We start from the raw sequence: 21,387 nt of genomic DNA on the forward strand, positions 1-21,387 counted from the left end.
CGAACTACACCCGTCAGGGCACCACCCAATCCTTGGCCTCCTCAGTCTGTCACACCTCCACTACCCCAGACCAATCTCGCTCCCGTCCCACCACACGCGGCAGACCTGCCACACATCGTTCTCCTACCACAGGTCGTGATCAATCTAGCACCCGACGGAACAGACAATCTTCGATTCTTTGCTGGTACTGTGGTCATCCTGGACATTGAGCATCCAGTTGCGACCGTACATACAGACGTCCTCACTCCCAAATCAGACAGCGTACGCCTTCCCGCTCACGTCGTCCACACTGCAAATACCACAAATCAAGCACAACTCACACCACTGAGGAATGTCGTTACCTCAACCACCAACAGTCGGGGGAAGCGTCGCGCCCGTATCGGACCAATATCACGTAGAACCAGACACCCAACTCCCCATCTGCCATGTAGGTCCCATAACATCCTTGGGTTTAGTCATTCTCGGAAGCAGTCATGACATACCAACGTCATTCTTCTTGGACACAGGATCTATAGTAAATCTCATCTCCGAAAATTCCTTACAAATTATTCATCGACATCACAACCACGTCAGTTTCCTAGAACCACCAGACATTCGCCCATGTGGTGTCAACGGCTCAGAGTTTAAAGTTAAGGGAAGAGTCACCCTTGAAGTCAAACTCCACAGAGATTTGCCCCCTATCCCCATTGAATTTCATGTCACTAATGACCTGCAGTATCCCGCAGATGCCCTTTTTGGTTTCTCCACCATGGCACAACACTCCATTGCATTATTACCTGCTTGTGGTAGTATAGACATTTCTGGATTCCCGGTTTACACTATGGAATGTCCCCGTCCTATTCTTACGATCAAATAAGTCATTCAATTACCTCTGTCCCTATCACTACCAAAAAGTCCAACCCAGCCCAGACCACCACTATCATCATCTGAGAATACAGAGATCATTCCCTTCCTGACTGCGAGCAAGGACATAAATTCCTCAATGTCTACCAATACATCATCTCAGCCTTCGGACATGGCTCTTATCTCCTCTCCCAACAACACTGTTGCTGACTCAGACGTGTCTCAATTACCTACCTCACATAGTGTGAATGATCTTCTCCAACACGCAGAGACGAAACGTGCAGTAACGAATATGTGCACAATTTTGTTACCGCATGAGTTCACCAACGTCTCTGTTTCTGTTGCCGGTGTGAAAGAAGGAGTGGATGTACTAACACTACCTGAGACGTGTTGTGTGAATGGCTTGACTTATGAGTCAGCGTGGTGTACAGTCTTAGCGGACAGTTTATGCTACCTGTACTTGTTCTATGTCTCAAATGCTCCACTAAAACTTAAAAGTGGTGTAAAGATTGGAGACTTCCTAGTATACCCAGCAGCTGTAAAGGTGTGCCAGGATTCCTCAATTACTACTATTCAGACTGATGATAGTACGCCAATCGGTGTATGTACTATTACCTCTATGGGATCTGTGCTGACATATTCACCCGATATGCTCTCACATCTCACTTGCACAGATTTCCCAGAAAATACGCCTCAACTCCTCGACCTTCTGACCTCGTACAGAAACGTGGTTGCATTACCCGGTGAACCGATGGGTAGAACAGACCTTGTCAAACATACGATTGAACTACTACCAGGAACTCAGCCGATTTACATACCAGCGTATCGATTTCCCCACAGCCAGAGAAAGCAGACAGATCAAATGGTACAGAACATGTTAGACCAGGACATTATTGAACCCTCTGTCAGTCCATGGAATAGCCCACTTTTCTTAGTACCAAAGAAGGACGGCAACTTTAGACTAATAGTCAACTATCGTAAGGTCAATTCTGTCACCGTTCCAGACCGTTTCCCGTTACCTGTCCTCACTGATTTGCTAGAATCCCTTGGTGACAATAACGTAGTCTTTTCATCTTTAGACCTCCTCAGCGGGTACTGGCAGATCGAAATGGAAGAGTCCTCTCGCCCAGTTATAGCCTTTAGCACCCCTTCCAGACATTTTCAGTTTAAGAGACTCCCTTTTGGTCTGAGAAATGCTGCTTCCATGTTCATGCGACTTATCCATTCAGTCTTCAGCGGTATGATGGGACACTCTCTTTTTGCTTACCTAGATGATATCATTGTTGTGAGTAAATCCATCCCTGATCATTATACCAAACTCCAGCAAGTCTTTGAACGCCTCCAGCTCGCAGGCCTGAAAATCAATCTCAGTAAATGTGACATCCTGCGAAAGAAAATCAAATTCCTAGGCCATGTCGTAGATGCACAAGGCATTCATACTAATGAGGATAAAACTAAGGCGATCATTAACTTCCCAGAACCTACCACTACCGAAGCTGTACGAAGTTTACTGGGCCTCAGTGGCTATTATCGTCGATTCATATGGGATTATGGAAAGATCGCCGCTCCTCTGACCCACTTACTCAAGCAGAATGTGCCCTTTGTTTGGACTAACGACCAGTCACAGGCCTTTCAAAAGCTAAAGACAGCTCTTGTAAATGCCCCTGTTCTAGTGTTCCCTGATTATACCACACCCTTCCTTCTCTGCACAGACGCCTCAGGCACTGGACTTGGTGCCGTTTGATGCAACTCAATGAAGCATCAAGGAAGCGCGTAATAGCGTATGCTAGTCGCACCCTTACAACCGCTGAATGTAACTACAGTGTCACAGATCTCGAAGCGCTAGCGGTAATCTGGTCCTTGAAACATTTCAGAGATATAGTCTATGGTTATCCAGTGCATATCCAAACAGACCACCTTCCACTATGTGATTTGTTCAAGAATCGCAACCTAACGGGTAGGTTAGCTAGATGGTCTGTCATCATCCAGGACTTTAATCCCACTTTTCAATATGTACCAGGCAAGTTGAATGTAGTCGCAGACGCACTCTCTCGTCATGTAGCAGCAGCTATAACATCACTGCAGCCTGAAGTAACTGAAAACACTACACTAACGTCAGAAGTTGTTCGAAACTTTCAGCACCAAGACCCCATGTCGTCCAAAGTCATTTATTTCCTAGAATCTGGCGATGCCTCGACCTTACCTACTCTGCCAGTATCACTAGATGAGTTAATGCTAGATGATGATCTCTTGTACAGGAAAACACTGCTAACAGGCAAAGATATGCCCAATCGCGAAGTACGCCAACTTGTTGTCCCCACTGCTCTGATCCCAAAGGTTCTTCATATTGTTCATAATACTCCTCAAGCTTCCCACCCAGGTAAAGACCGATGCTTGCACCAAGCACGTCTCAAATACTATTGGCCAACCATGCGCCGCGATATCAATGCCCACTGTGACTCTTGCCTCTCCTGCCACCGCCACAAAGGATCAACCGGCTTACCAGCACCTCTCTTACAATACCCAATCCCGTCACGACCATGGGAAACTGTCTCAATCGATCTCTTAAAACTACCTCTCACAGAATCTGGCGCTGAGTACTTGTTCGTAGCGGTCGACCACTTCTCCTGCTACTGTGTCCTCGTACCCCTCTCCGACAAGACCGCGAAGAGCGTTGCACGTGCCTTTGTAGATCACGTAATTTGCCCATTCAGTACCCCTCATACCATTCTTACTGACAACGGTACAGAGTTCAACAATAGCCTTCTCGATGAGATCTGTCGCTGCTTTCATATCAGTAAGTGCAATGTCGTGCCTAACCATCTGGCTTCCAATGGCCTTGTAGAATGCCACAACCGAAAAATCTTAGAGTGCCTTAGACATCTAGGCTCCCATAGTTCGTCCTGGGATGACTGGATTCCCCAAGTGACATCCTCAATCAATAGCTCCATCAATGCATCCATTGCTGACTCTCCCTTCTTCGTCCTCTTTGGTTTTGACAAGGACCTCCCATACTCTCTCTTATCCTCAAAGCCAGAACCCATCTACAACAAGGATGATTATGTTAAACTAAAATTGGCCAACTTCCAGACAATCCACCAGTATGTCCAATCCACTTTGGCTTCCTCTCAGGAGGACATGCTGCAGCGCCAACATAAATCCGCCTCTCCTATCACCATCAATGTAGGCGATCTTGTCTTTGCTCATTCCCATAAGTTGGATGACAAATTTACAGGGCCCCACCGCGTCCTCACTCAACAAGGCAACAAATTTCACCTCCAGGACCTGTCCACTAAGGACACCAGATGGGTCCACGTTGATGACTTAAAGTGAGCACCCCGTGGCCTCGTCTTGGAAGAGTCACTTACACAATCTCTTGCCCCCTCTTCCCCTCCTCCCATCCCTCAGTCTACCTTGTCTCCACCTATCCCTCAGTCTCCTTCCTCTCCACCTCCACCTACTCATTCATCAACCAATCACTATCGGTCCAAACTGCGCTCTGCCCATCAACCTCTTCACGACCTCCCCCATTAACTCTACCCTGATCTTCTAGGTACGACATTAGCGATCTCCCTGCTGGCAGTGCTGACCCTCCTGGGGTCTGGGTCAGGTCAGGACGATAGTGGAGTACGTCCCGGGGCCTTGGTCGGATCAGGAGGCAAGGTCTCCTTGTGCTACGATCTTGTGCCCCTGGCCGACGTAGCCATTGCCCTACCTGCCTACACGCACCAGCTCCACGGAATCAGGACCCATCTCACGGCCCTCATGGGGACACACAACCCGAATGAGTCTCTCTATAACCTTTTCCTACCACTCTCCTGGCAATTGCAATACATAAGTAACAGATTCACTGAGCTCATTGACACATTTTCCATTCAGACACCCGTTGGTCGTTCTTGTGTGAAACGAGGTCTCTTCGACTTCGGCGGTGAGATTCTGAGTGGCTTGTTTGGCGTTGCTACAGCCCGTGACATTTCTGGCTTCAAATCTAATCTCACTCATTTAGCTTCAGCCCTAGAATCACAACACCGAGTCATTAAAATCCAACACACTATGTTACAGAAGCTCACGACCCAACTCAATGAAGTCACGTCCACTCTAAACAATTTCACCGATATCTTACAACGCCACCTTTCAGATCTCAACGTTATCTCTCAGTTCTTCTACCTCAAACTCAACATGGATAATCTCCAACTGGCCATTGACTCTCTCCTGTCTGAAGTCTCTACCTTGGTTCGTATCCTGGTCGATGCTATCAATGGACGTGTCACTGCCGACTTAGTACCTGTCTCAGCTCTCCGTTCTGTCCTAGAATGGGCTCACTCCACCTTCGGTCTCTCCCCGGTCCTCCCCTACTCTTCCCTTGAATATTATTATCCTGTTCTTGAAGCCACTCTTCTCACCACATACGTCGTCGTCCATATTCCTCTCTGTTCTGCCATAACCTTCAACCTTTTCCACATCATTCCCTTCCCTTTCCGCCTCAACAACTCCTTGTTACAAGTATCTGTTCCTTCAGAATATTTCCTCCTCTCCCATGATCATCTTTCAGTTGCCTTCCTTTCTTCCACAGACCTCCAGCAATGTTCCTCCCTTACTCCGACCTCTCGTCTCTGTGCTGCCCACCTTTTCGCTATCTTCCCTAGCAGTGCTACACCCTGTGAGTCTGCTTTAGTTCGCAACCATTTCATCTACTCGGCCTGTTCTTTTGTCCCAGTTCCTGACCTCCCGGTCCACCATGCTCACCTCAACCATGTCCAGTACTTCTTCTTTGCTGCTCCCATCTCTGTCACAATCATGTGTCCTGGTTCATTGGTTTGATCCGTCCCCGCTAGTGGTCTCTACAAAGCACCTGACTATTGTACCGTCAAATCAGAGTCCATCATCCCTTACGCCACTCGTTATCACCAAGCTGTCCGTAAACACTCCTATGACATCTTTCAACCACTCGACATGCCTTCAACCCTACCATCTGCCAACATTACCATCACCTCCCCTAACTTGCGCATGCTCACCTTCCTCAATGACTGATTTCATTATGGATCAATTCTCTCTGGCCTTCCGCCGTTCATGGGTTCATCCAACAGTTGTGTTTCCCCCTGTGGTTATCGCTTTCATAGGTTTTCTACTCATCATCTGTGCAGTGCATTGTTGTGTCAGAAAAATGGAACGTCGACTCCAGGAAATCAGAGTCGCTACAGGCATAGTACGCCCTACACCCGACGTAGAAACTCCCCGTACTTAGTGCCCTCACATTCAGTGACTACCAATGCCATCTGACTATTAACCAGACTTGAACAGAACTTTGCCTACTAGAAAATGATGGTATTTCTTTCATGCATCACTGAGTGACAGTGTATCCTACAGAAAATACAAAAAAAAAAAAAAATGAATGCAGAACAATAGCTCTCTCATATCTACTCCTTGTTTATCATGTATCAAACTATTATTGTGTAATTCCCATTATATCTATGTATACCTTCAACCCTTACTGGACTCGTACCTATTAATCCTTGTATATCTTATATGTATATATCCTTCTACTTCCCTCCCCTCACCATGGCCATGTCTCCCCTACTGCCCCTGTATCATCCTTATCCCTTGTACAAACCTCCCCGCCCTTCCCTTCATACTATAATCGAACACCATTTAACTCCTGGTGTCAGGAGACACCATCTCAGCTACCCGGGGGAGTAGTGTACCCCCTCCACAATATGTCTACCCCCGATGTATATATGTCCCCCCCCAATGCATACATGCCCCCACTAAAACTGCCGACCTAGCACGCTTTCCCATGACCTGAAGCCTGGGAAGAAGGCGTTATTGCATCAGTTGATAGCAGGCAGCCAAGACGGGCAGACTATTTTACTGTGAGCTGGTAATAAACTCCTTATTTAGCTGTTTGTACACGGAGTTTCTTTCACCAAAGTATTGCAAGTTACAAGAGAGAGAGAGAAATAGATTGATCTATCTATCTATATATATATATATATATATATATATAGAGATATATATATATATATATATATATATATATATATATATATATATATATATATATATACACAGTATATATATATATATATATATATATATATGTCACGGGGGGATGTGTATTTATGAATTAAGAATGCTTGATGTTACTTAAAAATAGAGACAAGGAACTGACTTGTGAAAATCAAGCAGTAAGTTTTACTTTATTCGGCTTACTTCGCCGATTCTCTGAAGCCGAGAATTTATAAACTTTCTCAACAGTACACAGCAGAGACTAATTACTCACGAGTGCTGTTTGTAGTACTGTTAGCCTCTCGAGAAAGTGACTCCACCCCTGACAATCAATAACTAATGCTAATAATAATAAACAGGTTCTTGCCGTTGCATTAACTCCTGGCTGGCACAACGGATTTAAGCTTGATACAAAGGAACTGGCCTAAGTACCAGTTATGAATAAAGTAAAGCGTTTGTGCAAACTAGGAGTGGCAACTAAAATAAGCTTAATGTGGAGAAATAAAACACGAGTTTAACTACATTAAGCTCAAAGAAAAGAACTGTAAATTTATTTATTACAATGAAATAAATTTACGTTACATGAGTGTCAAAAATGAATTCAAAAAAACAAGGAGAATACATTCACCAGCTCATTCAAAAGCTAAACACACTTAAGCCTATAAAAAAATGAAAAGAAATACTGCTCAGTGGAGGGAAGCTGAACAAAAAGAACTGGGTGCCTGTGCTGGACATCAGACACTGCGATTCGCTAAGTCCGCTTCGCCAATTCACCGTCTATGAGGAGATTCAGGAACTCGCTGTACAATGGCGGCGCTGCCTTACTCTGGGCACAAACGGTCCTACTCTCGCGACAACTCAAAGCTGACTAACTTCAAGTTATGAAAGTAGCAGGGGCTGGCCGTGTTTGCCAGAAGTAGGGCATGGCCTAGCTTGAACGGTCAACGGAGAGAAAGTGAACGATATACGCTCACAATAAATCACTCAGTGAAGGCACTAATGTCATGCATAAGAATGAGCACTTGTGAAACAGTGAAAAATGTTCTGAAAACCATGCCAATCGAGTGAATACGAGGACAGTTGAACTGAGTGATGTGCAGTGGGAATTCCACTAGAATTCATGGTTTTCTCACTGATGTACAATGTCACGAATTTATAAATACGCTCGTGCGAATTCATGACATTATGCTCCATCATAACAAATTTTTTCTTAAGAAAAATTTTCGATATACTGTACATACATATAAATCCTAACTCAGTCACACAAGATTCACACTGTGGTGTGAGGACTATCCTGCTACAGGAGAAAATCACAGTCGCCCATGAGCACAAAAACCTCGTATTTACGTTAATAGGAGCAAGCTTGAGGAAAAAACTCCGTGACGACGGTGAAAAATCCTGTACTCAGGTCGAACTGAGTGAAAACTTCGCTGCATTTACATTAACAATTAATTGCTATGTAGCATGATTTATGTAATACATGATGTAGGTGTGACAGTTGTGGTGTAACTGTGCCTACGTGTAAAATTATGTAATACAGATCAATAGTAAATAGAGATGATGAGGCAGAAGGGTAGAGGCGGCAGCATGCGACAGAGATGATCAGCTGATCTGCATGACAATGCTACACCCGCCAGCTGCACCTGCGAAAGCAATCAAGGTGGAGCATCAAAAGTGTCAGTGCGACGACAATTTTTATTAAATTACAATTTCTCTCTCTCTGCCTACAGTCAGTATATATGGTACAAAGAATAGACTATTATTTTGTTAATGGATACATTATTAACCAGGAAACGTAGTCCTTGGATTGCTCAAATCTCTGAGGACCCCTGTAGTTTACTGGTTAAACCTACATTATTAACCAGGAAACGTGTTAGTCCTTGGATTGCCCAAATCTCTCAGAACGGGCAGTTTACTGGTTAAACCCTACTCTACACGTACAATTAACATTGGCTAGCTGAGAATCCCTATGCAGTCTTAGGCAGGTCACATTTTAACACCTGATGTGGTGCGAACACTCATGTGGATAATGTGCATTCTCCGGGAATCCTCAGACAGGCCCACAGCTCAAGACATCAAAGGTAATTCAAACACAGCCTCAGTCAGTCTTAAGGGGGTCTCGAACTTCCCCCTTAACCTACGGTACATATGTATGTACAGGCCCTGGACATATTGTGTCTGGTGGGGCCAACGGGCGAGACGTCAGGTCTGCACCCACATCACCACTGCTCTGTCTCTCAACTGACTCTGAGATTATAGGTGTGGATTCAAATGGCACAGGAAGGACATGTCCCTGATTGGTGGTACACTTTTAACTAGGAACCAGGCTGGTTCTTGGATTGCATAAATCTCTGAGGACGCCTGTCTCACGGAACCCAGCATACAACAGTTGCCCGTGTTAGTCATCAGTTAGCAGGCAAGACATCAGGTCTGTGCCTACACTGTCATTTCCCTTGATATATCTCATAACCAAATTAAACTGCTGCAAATACAATGTCCAGCGTGTCAATCTTGCATTAGCCGCCTTAGTCGTGCTGACACTAGTGAGTGGCTTATGATCAGTTTCCAGAGTGAATGGTGCTCCATATAAATAATAGTAATATTTCTTAACACCATCAACCATGACCAAGCATTCCTTCTCAACAGTACTGTAATTCCTCTCGGCGGGTTTTAGCTTACGGCTGTGGTATGCCACTGAAAAGATTCCACCTTCTGTTTCTTGCGTTAATACGGCACCTACTCCATCTTGTGAAGCATCAGTGTGCAGTATGAAAGGCTTGTTGGAATCAGGCAACTGCAAGATAGGCTCCTTACACAGCATATTCTTAAGGGCGGCAAAAGATATCTCTTGCACTTCTCCCCATTCAATGTTGTTTGGAACGTGTTTCCGAAGCACCTCGTACAATGGTTGGACAATAAGAGCAAAGTTGGGAATAAAACTCCTATAATACCCCACTAGGCCAAGGAATGCCCTAACCTGTCTCTTGGTCACGGGTCTCGGGGCTTCCCTAACCTTTCTGATCTTGTTGCCTTGACACCTGAAGCGACTGTTGCCAAAAATATGTCCAAGGAACTCCACCTCACTGTGAGCAATTTTACACTTGCTAGGCTTTACAGTCATGTTGAAACTCTGGAGTCTACTGAAGACAATTTCCAAGAGTCTGAGGTGCTCCTCCAACGTGGCAGAATGAACGAGGACATAGTCAACGAACATTTCTACTCCTACAATACCATGGAACACTTGTCTCATGGCACGATTGAATACTGCTGGGGAATTGGTAAGTCCAAATGGCAGGACTTTATACTGATACAACCCCCTAGGAGTAGCAAAGGCAGTGAACTGACGGCTCTCGGGGTGAAGGGGAATCTTAAAGAATCCCTTCACCAAATCGAGCTTCGTGAAATATCGTGACACTGCCAGCTTGGAGAAGATGGCAATGTGGTCACCCATTGGCTTAGCATCCACTTTAGTGATTGCATTTAGCCTCCTATAGTCACCACAAATCCTGACCCCACCATCATTCTTGCGGACTACTACCATTGGACTACAGTAAGGAGATAAGGACTTTTCAATAACACCTGCAGTCTCCATGTCAGCAATTTCGTTGTCTACTGCATCCAGTAGTCGCATGGGAATCAGATATGGCTTAACCTTTATGCAGTATTGCTGGTCAACTCAACTTTGTGACAATCAACCTTTACAAGTCTAGGTTGGTCAGAGAAGACATCAGCATACTGACAGGGCAGTGACCTTATGGCATTCTGGTCACCTAATGCTAAGTCAGTGTTAAGTAAGACATCTCTGACAGTCTGCTCCTGACGGGACTGAATGGTTAAGGGCTCGTCATCGTGGTCATCAGCTAGGATCACCGCGGCTGCCCCGGTTTCTTCCAGTGGCTGGTCACTGTCATCAGGTACTCGTAAGCCAGTGTCCTCGGGGTTTGACTCATGATAAGCCTTCAACATGTTAACGTGAAACCTTTTGCGAAGATTCCCCTTCTGAATTATATAGTTCAGGTCTGAAATGCGTTCTACTACATCATATGGACCCTTCCACTGTGCCAACAACTTGTTCTGGGCAGTGGGCAGTAACACCAAGCACTTATCACCTGGATTGAACTTCCGAAGCTTTCCCTTCTTATTGTAATAGGCTTTCTGAACTTCGCATGCCTTGATCAATTCTTCCTTAGCTAACTCGCACGTCGACTGGAGGCCGTCAGCTAGATCAAGGACGTAGGTGTAGGTGGTATTGGCTTCAGGGTCAGGTTCTTCATCGTCCCAAAACTCGCGAAGGACTTGAAGTGGTCCATGGACCGACCTTCCATACACCAGTTCAAAAGGTGAGAACTCCAAGGAATGCTGTGGGGCTTCTCGATAGGCAAATACAAGAGGAGCAATGAACCGCAGCCATTCCTTTGGCTGTTCAGCGGCCATGCACTTTAACATCTTCTTGAGAGTCCCAATGAACCTCTCACACAACTCGCTAAATGTGGGATGATAAGGCGTAGTTTGCAGGCCTCGGATGGACAACAACCTGAATGCTTCGTTCATTATTGCAGAGGTGAACTGCGAATCCCAGTCATTTAAGACCTCCTTGCGGATACTTATGCAACAGAACACTTCAATCAATGCCTCAGCAACAGTGACAGCCTCTATATTCTTAAGGGCCACGGCTTCAGGCCACTGTGTGCTGAAATAAACAATAGTGAGGATATACTTTGATCCATCACTTGCCGTAGGAAAGATTGGCCCAACAATGTCAACTGCTACCCTGTTGAACGATTCAGAGATTATAGGCATTGGTTTCAATGGCGCAGGACGGACACGTCCCCGGTCAGTGGTACGCTGACACACATCACAGGAATGCACAAGCCTTGTTATTTCCTGTCCCATTCCTGGCCAGAAAAAGTCAGCATGGATGCAGTCAGAGATTTTCTTTTGGCCCATGTGACCTCCCATCACTGAACAATGACCTAATTCGAACACTGCTCGGCGATACTTCGCGGGAACGACTAACTGCAGTCGAACCTCGCCCTGGGGTGTTTGTGACTCACAGTATAGCCATCCTCTCTTACGAAGGAACCTGGCTTGACCTCTCTGTGAATACTTAATCACTTAACCCTCCAGCTTCTTACGCACTGAGGCAAGTTTCGGATCAGACTGTTGTTCTTGGACAACATCCTGACTACAAATCAGATCTTGCGGCGTTGCTACAGTCAGTGGGGTGACACGATTCAGAGCCTTGGCCATGGCTCATGTTACTGCAACTGCCGAAGTCTGAGTAGCAACATCTACGGCGCAACTCTTTTTGATGCCCAGTATGTTGCCGATAATGAGGTCAAACAAAGGTTCTGGCATGACAACTGCAGCTGTCAAGCCAGTGTAGAAAGGAGATGCCACCTGGATACGTGCCTCAGGGAACAATCTCACTGATCCATCAATAAGTCTAACTTGGATCTGCTTACCTGTGTACTCATTGGGCCGAATTAAACTTTGCTTGACGGAGCAACCTGAGGAACCATTATCTCTCAGAAGATTTACAGAAACACCTCCCACAAACCCCGGCTGAACAAGAAAGGCAGTGTTACTGGTGGAAGGATCTGAAGAGGTAGCAACCAGTCATTGGTGAGACTGCGGAACGAACGATGCAGCAAATATTGCTCCCTGTGAACTAGATGCCTGAGGGGTCGTGCTCACCATCTGAGGAGTTGGAGCATTGACCAGTTGAGATGGAGAGTTCACTGTCGCCGGGGGACTAGTGAAGTGGGGAAGTACCTGTACTGGTGGGGTTGGCACCACTGTGCGTTTGTTGTAGAATGAAGGCTGCATTTGCATCCTGCCTCCGATACACTAAAGTCGATTGTCCTGACTGAGGGTTACGTGGTTTGTCCTTGCTGCTGCTGCTTGAAATACAGGTACTGCTGCTGGTTAGGGTTCTGCTTGTCGTACTGATTCCACTCAGTTTTCTGGGTATTTTGCCCCTGGTCCTTCTGCGGTTTGTTTGGACCTTGGCCATTATTCTAAGAATGGCCTTGTTGCTGGGGTTCAGTCTGAGATGGTTTCCCAGATTTGTCAGCTTTCCTGTTCCAGGTGTGTTGCTTACAAGTTTGATACCCGTACTCAGTGAAGAATGCAGCAGACTTCTCCACCATTTGGGTGGTATCCCTTACCTGGCAGATCTTAAGCTGAGCCATAAGCTCATCAGGCCACGACTTTTCTAGCTACGTGCGCAGCATAAGGTCACTTATCCTCTCGTGCGTGGGAGGAGTTTCATCTTTCTCCATCCACCCATCTAAGTAAGCAGTAAGCCGATCTAGAAACTGAACAGCAGTCTCCTTTTCTTGTAAACGCGCCCTCATAAACTGACTCTTGGTGTCGTCAACTGTGAGACCGTACACTTTGACAAGTGCAGCCTTCATCATCTCATATGTGAGATTGTCTCCACGAATTCTCTTGGGAATATCGAGGGCAGGGCCCTCAAACAAGCTAAGAAACTGGAGCCGCTTAGCTGCCTCATCCAGCTGGTACAGCTGAGCCATGTCTTCGAAACGAGCTATGAATGGCTCGATGCGCTCGCCTTCCTTGTATGGAGGAAGCTTGATGTGTGGGGTCGCCAGAACATGTGCAAGGAGAGCGTCTGTGGAGCTTGGGTTAGCTGCACCATATGTGTCTGAAGCCAAGGAGTCTCGCTTGAGCTTCAGCATCTCAAGTTCATGTTTCTCATGTGCCTCATGTTTGGCACATTCGTGTTCTCGTTCTCTCTCTCTCTCGTTGTTCTCGCTCATATTCACGTTCTCTTTTGCGTTGTTCTAACTCATGTTTTCATTGTTTTAGCTCGTGTTCACGTTCTCTCTAGCATTGTTCTAACTCGTGTTTGCGATGTTTTTGCTTGTCTTCACGTTGTTTTCGCTCATGTTCACGTTCTCTCTCGCGTTCCTCATGCTGAATTTGACGCTCTTCACGAGCATCATTCTCACGTTGCTGCTCGTAACTAAACCGAGAGAGTACGTACTCCTTGATTTGTTCAGGGTCGCTAAGCCCCATATCTTTAGCTTCCTGTAGATATATATTAGTAGTCATGATGCTTACTCAACTAAGGCTGAGTGGGCTAAAGACTAAGTACTGACTGCTAATTTTGTGGAGAAATGTCAATAATCAAAATTAAAGAATATAGGTGCAGGTTGGTGGTGACCAGTTTTATCTAGTTAAACTGATAAGGAAAGAAAATTAAAAAATAAAACTGACTGTGAAAACTATTACATAAAATGAAATGAATCAATAACCACCAGTAAGATAGTCCCTATAGACTTTAATGATAAATACCTAAAGGTGAGTGAGTATTATCTTGTTAATAACTTTAGAGCTAGGAGTTAATATCCTGGATTGAGGTCACCAGATGTCATGGGAGGATGTGAATTTATGAATTAAGAATGCTTGATGTTACTTAAAAATGGGGACAAGGAATTGACTTGTTAAAATGAAGCAGTAAATTTTACTTTATGGCAGCATGCTTCGCCGATTCTCTAAAGACGAGAATTTATAAACTTTCTCAACAGTACACAGCAGTGACTAATTACTCACAAGTGCTGTTTGCAGTATGTTAGCCTCTCGAGAAAGTGACACCACCCCTGACAATCAATAACTAATGCTAATAATAATAAACAGGTTCTTGCCAGTGCATTAACTCCTGGCTGGCACAATGGGTTTAAGCTTGATACAAAAGAGCTGGCCTAAGTACCAGTTTTGAATAATGTAAAGCGTTTGTGCAAACTAGGAGAGGCAACGAAAATAAGCTTAATGTGGAGAAATAAGACATGAGTTTAACTACATTAAGCTCAAAGAAAAGAACTGTAAATTTATTGATTACAATGAAATAAAATTATGTTATATGAGTCTCAAAAATGAATTCAAAATAACAAGGAGAATACACTCACTCACTCATTCAAAAGCTAAACACACTTAAGCCTATAAAAAAATGAAAAGAAATACTGGTCAGTGGATGGGAGCTGAGCGAAAAGAACTGGGTACCTGTGCTGGACATCAGACACTGCAATTTGCTAAGTCCGCTTCGCCAATTCACTGTCTATGTGGAGATTCAGGAACACTCTGTACAACGGAGGTGCTGCCTTACTTTGGGCACAAACGATCCTACTCTCGCGACGACTCAAAGCTGACTAACTTCAAATTATGAAAGTGGCAGGGGCTGGCCGTGTTTGCCGGAAGTAGGGCGTGGCCTAACTTCAATGGTCAACGGAGAGAAAGTGAATGATATACACTCACAATAAATCACTCAGTGAAGGCATTAATGTCGTGCATAAGAATGATCACTTGTGAAACAGTGAAAAATGTTCTGAAAACCATTCCGATTGAGTGAATATGAGGACGGTTGAACTGAGTGATGTGCAGTGGGAATTCCACTAGAATTCGTGGTTTTCTCACTGACGTACAATTTCACGAATTTATAAATAAGCTCGTGCGAATTCGTGACTATATATATATATATATATATATATATATATATATATATATATTCGTCCGGCCACATACTGCTTTGCCGGACATGACGCGTGCTTTAGTTGAACAAGTGTCACCTCCTGTAAAGTATGCTTGCACCCAGTCGGCTTGTGCGGGCTGATTACACTTGGTTCACAGACTACACATATCCAAAGCCACTGCAACACTACAGTTACACTTACAAGCACTTCTCACCCTACATACAATCTCTACTAGACAGCCTAAGCCACTTGGTAGAGATACATTGGCTGTATCGCCCCGACTTCGGTCGGGATAGGCCGGTTCTGCACTGGATACTCAAACGGCTGCTGCTGCTGCTGATTATATATATATATATATATATATATATATATATATATATATATATATATACTAACTTTTTCTCTATGATGATTATATATATATATATATATATATATATATATATATATATATATATATATATATATATATATATATATATATATAATCATCATACTAACCTCTTCTCTTTTTTATTTCATCCTCTGATGAACTTCACCATATGTCCACTGCCAAAAAATTAATTAGTAGCCTACTATACCTTTTGCTGAGTGTGTGTGTGTGTGTGTGTGTGTGTGTGTGTGTGTGTGTGTGTGTGTGTGTGTGTAAATAGACATCTTCCCGGCGCTGAGACACACTAATTAGGTAGGTGGGTGGGTGGGTTGGTGAGGCGGATCAAGGTTTAAATAGGAAGTATGCATTCAGACTTAATAAATCAAATATTATATTTATTGTTGTTACGTCTTCTCTTTGGAGGAAGAGCATTGTAGGTGAGGCCTAACCCTGATAGGGGGAATAAATACCCCGAGATGGGTTGACCCCAGTTTCTGTAGACGTACACACAGGTGGAGAGGTAATTCCTCGACAAGAGCTACACGAAGGTGGGGGAGAAACCCCTAGTGAGGGTGCTACCCACAGTTGGGTGGTTATCCCCAGATGTGGAGGGGGAAGGAAAGGGAGCCCGGGAGATGTTAAACGAACATTCAGTGTTTTCCAGCAAAAACTGTCTTATCACGTACAGTATAGCCACAGTCCATTGGTGGATCACGGGTCATGTTACTAATTCAGTATTAAATGCATAATGGTGCTGAAGGGGTTAGTGCAGATATCTTCGAAACTTTTGCTACTTGATGCCTGCCCTGTGATGAATTAAATCGTGTGGGGTTAACGCCCAAGTGGTGACATGAGAAAGCGTGTGATATGTAGGAGGAATGCTGGACCTCACGGAACGGACTGTCGATTCTGTACCCAGAGTCGGACACAAAAAATGTAACAAAGCATCAAGATATGAGATTCACATTAGTTTTATTATGCTTTATGATATGACCTGGTAAAGGACTCTGCGCTCTCTGTGTAACCTCCCCTCCTCTATCTCGAGGCAGCTTCTTGTTGTTGTTGATCTGGACGTGAACCCAGTAGACTGCAGGACACCGGTCGTTCCCAGAGGTCTTTTGTTAGGTTATATTCAGGGATTATGTGTATTGTGAAAGTGTGGTGTATGAGGTGAGTTTGTTGGGGGGGGGGGAGGGAGGCAGATGTGTTGTATTCTGTGTTGTGATAGTGTTGTGGTGTGGGAGGGGGATGTATTGTATTGTAGGCATGGTGGATTGTATGTGTGTTGTATTTTGTGTTGTGACTGTGTTGTGGTGTGGGAGAGGGATGTATTGTATTGTAGGCATAGCGGATTATATGTGTGTTGTATTTTGTGTTGTGACTGTGTTGTGGTGTTGGAGAGGGATGTATTGTATTGTAGGCATAGTGGATTGTATGTGTATTGTATTTTGTGTTGTGGCTGTGTTGTGGTGTGGGAGAGGGATGTATTGTATTGTAGGCTTAGTGGATTGTATGTGTTATATTTTGTGTTTCATTCAGCTGTACTGCCTGGAAGTGATAATGAGTTGTATCTAGTTCATTTTATATGACCAAAAAGTTCGGTTAAGTGAGAGAGTGTGGCATGGGCATGGCTGTTACCATGCGGACGTGACCAGAACATAGATTAATTACCTAGTTGCTAAGTCACTTTTTTTTCCTACTGTAATTTACTAGTATTAAGTCTCTTTGTAATATAAAATCTCGAGTGAGATGGGAACATGTGCCTTTGGTCACGTGATCCAGCATAAAGTACGCGTGCGCAAAGTGATGTAAAGCACGATAATTTTTATGATTTTTCGATGTAAGGGTATAAAGAGAGACAGGTTGCTGAGTAATTATTGTAACTAAAGAATGTCATTTTTGGGGGGTGATTGATTGTAAGGGGAAAGACATCACACTGAGTCTATCACGAGTCTGTAATAATAAAGATCTTAAATTACGTATGCCGTCATCTCCCACTCCCCCTTTGCATACACAGTTTTGGCGTGTCTCACTCGCTCACCGGCCGTGGTAGGTGGCACTTGGTCGGTACTGTCGTTATCCTCGCGACCCCCCCTCCAAGGAATTCTGTAAGTAATTTGATATTAATTATGTCTGATATGTTGAAGCGCGAATAGTGATATCCCAAGAGTGATAATAGTGACGAAATAGAGAAATAGACTCGGGGTAGAATTGGAGTGTTGTCATTCCTCAGGAAGTGTAACGGTGACGCCATTAGCCTTTGGAGAAGCGAGTCCTGTGTTCCCGCTCACCTCCCTACATTTTTTTTAGCTGAATAGTGAGATATTTTCCATATATTTGTGTACGGTATTTTATATTATTATTTAGTAACTGGAATACGAGAATGCAAGCTAGTTCTGTCTGAGCCTTAGATAAATGTGTGATTTTTGTGGGCCAAGTATCAGGTGCCCAGGGACTGTGAATTATTATTGTGTTGAAATGACTTTGCAATTCAGTACTTATTAGGGCTATGTTGCGAGTTAATGTTCACATAGTTACTTTCTGAGGCACAATGATATTGATGCAGTGATGATTTTCATGGTTAGAGTTAGTTATTTATGCTTACTGTATTTGTTATAGTACTTTTTCTTCCATGTTATCCCTACAATTAGTATTATTTTGAGCAGACCTATATGTCTGTAGTGCCATGTGTTATTCTGTTATTATTTGAGATGCCGAGTGTTGTAACTCATGTTTCTTTATTATGAGACCTTCCTGATCATGTGAAGGGATTACTTGCATTGGGGAGACTAGTTATTCATTATACATATTAACTTCTAGCGGGTCCAAGTGTGGAGGTCTAAGTGCCTGTGAGTGAGTTCAAGTCCAGGCGTTGAGGTCGAAGTCCCAGTGAGTCAAGGTCCCAGTGTGGAAGTTAAGGTCGGGAGTGGCAGAGGACTTGACCAGTGAAATTTGTGTTCAGAAGGACGATTATGAAGAAACACATTGGACCGGGACAGAGGAGCTAAGTTTTGTGGATTTGATATTAGGACCATATATTTTCCTTTGAACAACGTACCAACTGATTCAGATTTAATCTGTAAGGCAAGTAGCTGTGGAAGATTTCTACCTTTTGGTCTTGTTAACACACATTTCCTCCCACTCGAACTTTACTGTTTGTATAACCCTTGAGAACTGGTGGTATAGAGCTTACCTAGTAGTTTGTTAATGTGCAACTTAGAAGCATTCTGGGAAACTGCGAAGGTTGAGCTTGGGTTGGCCTAGTTGGAGACTGGCCCCGTCATTTTGGCTTGCTACCATTCTTAACTTGGCCACTTGAAATGTAATAAACGCAACCGAAGAGGCCGCTAGTGGGAGAGAGTCTCCATCAATCTGAGTTCCTGACCGTTCCAGCACACATTGGTCATCAATAGTGACTTGTTTTCTGCCCGTTTTGACCATGTAAAAGTCTGGATCGCAGAGGTGACAGTACACAGCTTTGGAAATTCCTCTGATATACGCCTTTTTCTCTAACTTGTATTAAGTGTGCCATCTGTCCATGTTCTGAGCTGAGCTGTGACACTTGATTAACACTGCAGTATGGTACTGGTCACGAAGAACTGCTAAGGAAAAGGGGTGAACAATATTAGTAGCGTATTTTTCTGCCACCGAGTTTCGTGAATTAAGCTGCTAAAGGATGAAAATCTTTGCCAGGTTAGAGTGAAAATGTACTGTAAAGATCCTTTGTTTTTTTTATTATAATATCACGTAGCTCAGTAGCAGAAAAAGCCAACACTACAGCCCTACATCCTTTCCACAGCATTTTTTCGTGACCAGCATCAATTTCTGGTGCTAATTTGCAGTTATTACTCGGTATTCAGGTAGCTAACGACAATATTAAGCCAAGTTGGAGTAAAGGTAATATAATGAAGGGACGTTGTAGTGTTGATGTGGATGTGACTGGGAATGTTGAGAAATACTTTAAGATAGTTTGGCACTGTGGAATGGATGGCGATAAGAGACTGACCAGAAGAATGTATGTGAGTTAGTAGACCACATTTGAGAGAGAGGGCGTGTAGCTCGAGATAGGGCAGCCAAATGGCAGAGGACAGGGCTATGTGGAGGCGATTTGTTTGTGGCCTCCCCTTATGGGATTAACGTGTCCGGCAATAACAGATGGATAGGTAGGTAGATAGATATGTATATAGATAGATATTCAGCATACTTGGTACCACCTTCCACCTACTGGCTCATAGTCGCGAAGCTTTTAGGTCCGTACCCTGGGATCCTCCTTAATTAACTTTTGAAAATCCTCATTGCGTCCTTCAATGATCCCCAGGCACCAATGGGTTAAAGGTGGCTTGGGAAATACCTGTGAGGAGGTTAGAGAGAGACATATTAGAGCAGGGACACGAGAGAGAGAGAGAGAGAGAGACAGACAGACAGACAGACAGACACACACACACACAGACAGAGGCAACACGTACAGCGACTGAAATAAAATCTATAAATTTAAAACATTCACTTTCCACGGCAGGACAGAACAGGATGTAAGAAAAGAAACATACACATGAATACACAGGAATACACAAACAAGGATGAAACATTTCGATTTCAAAAGTCAAGGTCACACAGGAAGGTCAGACTTTTTGCCCAATAACTCAGACGCTTTTTTATATGATTTTGACCTAATCTGGTGGGGGGATTGGAGAACAGTTGAGAATGAAACGAAGTCATCTAGAGAACAGCAGATCATATCAAGGTCAGCTTAGAATTTTAATCCGATTTAGACCAGACTTGGTGGATGGGTTGAAGGTCAACGATGGATGAAAAGATTTTAAGAACAATAACCTTCAAGGTTAAGATTACACGATAAAGACACAGGTTGGGACCACTGAACGATTTTAGGGCGTGGATGTTGTACTGTTTAGTGCGCTCTCTCTCTCTCTCTCTCTCTCTCTCTCTCTCTCTCTCTCCATACATACAGACGATTTTATTTAGCTTCGAGGAGGTTGATTACAGCTACAACACACACACACACACACACACACACACACACACACACGTCAGTCAAAACAACACCCGCTCTCGCTTTGCTAACGAGGGCATAATAATGACAGGCTAAAGATTATAAAGAAATAAATAGGCCTACAATACAGTATATATATAACGAGTAAGCGGAAATAAATGCAAAGTGAAACGCTGATGTATAAGGTACAGAAGTGAATAAATACGAAGGAAAATGGAAGGAAACGAAGAATATGACTTAGGAGTAAGTTAAGTGAAAGAGAAAAGTATGTCTGCATTTAAACAGAGATAGATATGTGGATCTGTAGACAGAGGATATTAGAAGAAAAAAAGAGAGAGTGAATACAGGTGAATAAAATCCAAGGTAAATATAGATACATAGGTAAGCAAAAAAATAAAACAGGTTGAAATACAGATTGATAAATAGATTAATAGAAAATAGAAATTCAGAGCTATGAAGTCAGTCTAAAACCTAGCTAAATAAAGTAAAAAATACAGGTCAACACAGAGGGAACTGAAGTAAAACAATCCTACACACAATTACCGATAATGACAAAAGTACGTGTGACATCCTTACCCCATCCTTGTGTTATCTCATTATCATTAATTAACGATAGCAACTGATTAATGATGCCCTTCCTTCATTTATTAACTGATATATTG

Source organism: Coenobita brevimanus, chromosome 112, assembly GCF_032717465.1.
Source record: "Coenobita brevimanus isolate Jiangsu-jjx chromosome 112, ASM3271746v2, whole genome shotgun sequence".
In the NCBI taxonomy this organism is placed as follows: Eukaryota; Metazoa; Arthropoda; class Malacostraca; order Decapoda; family Coenobitidae; genus Coenobita; species Coenobita brevimanus.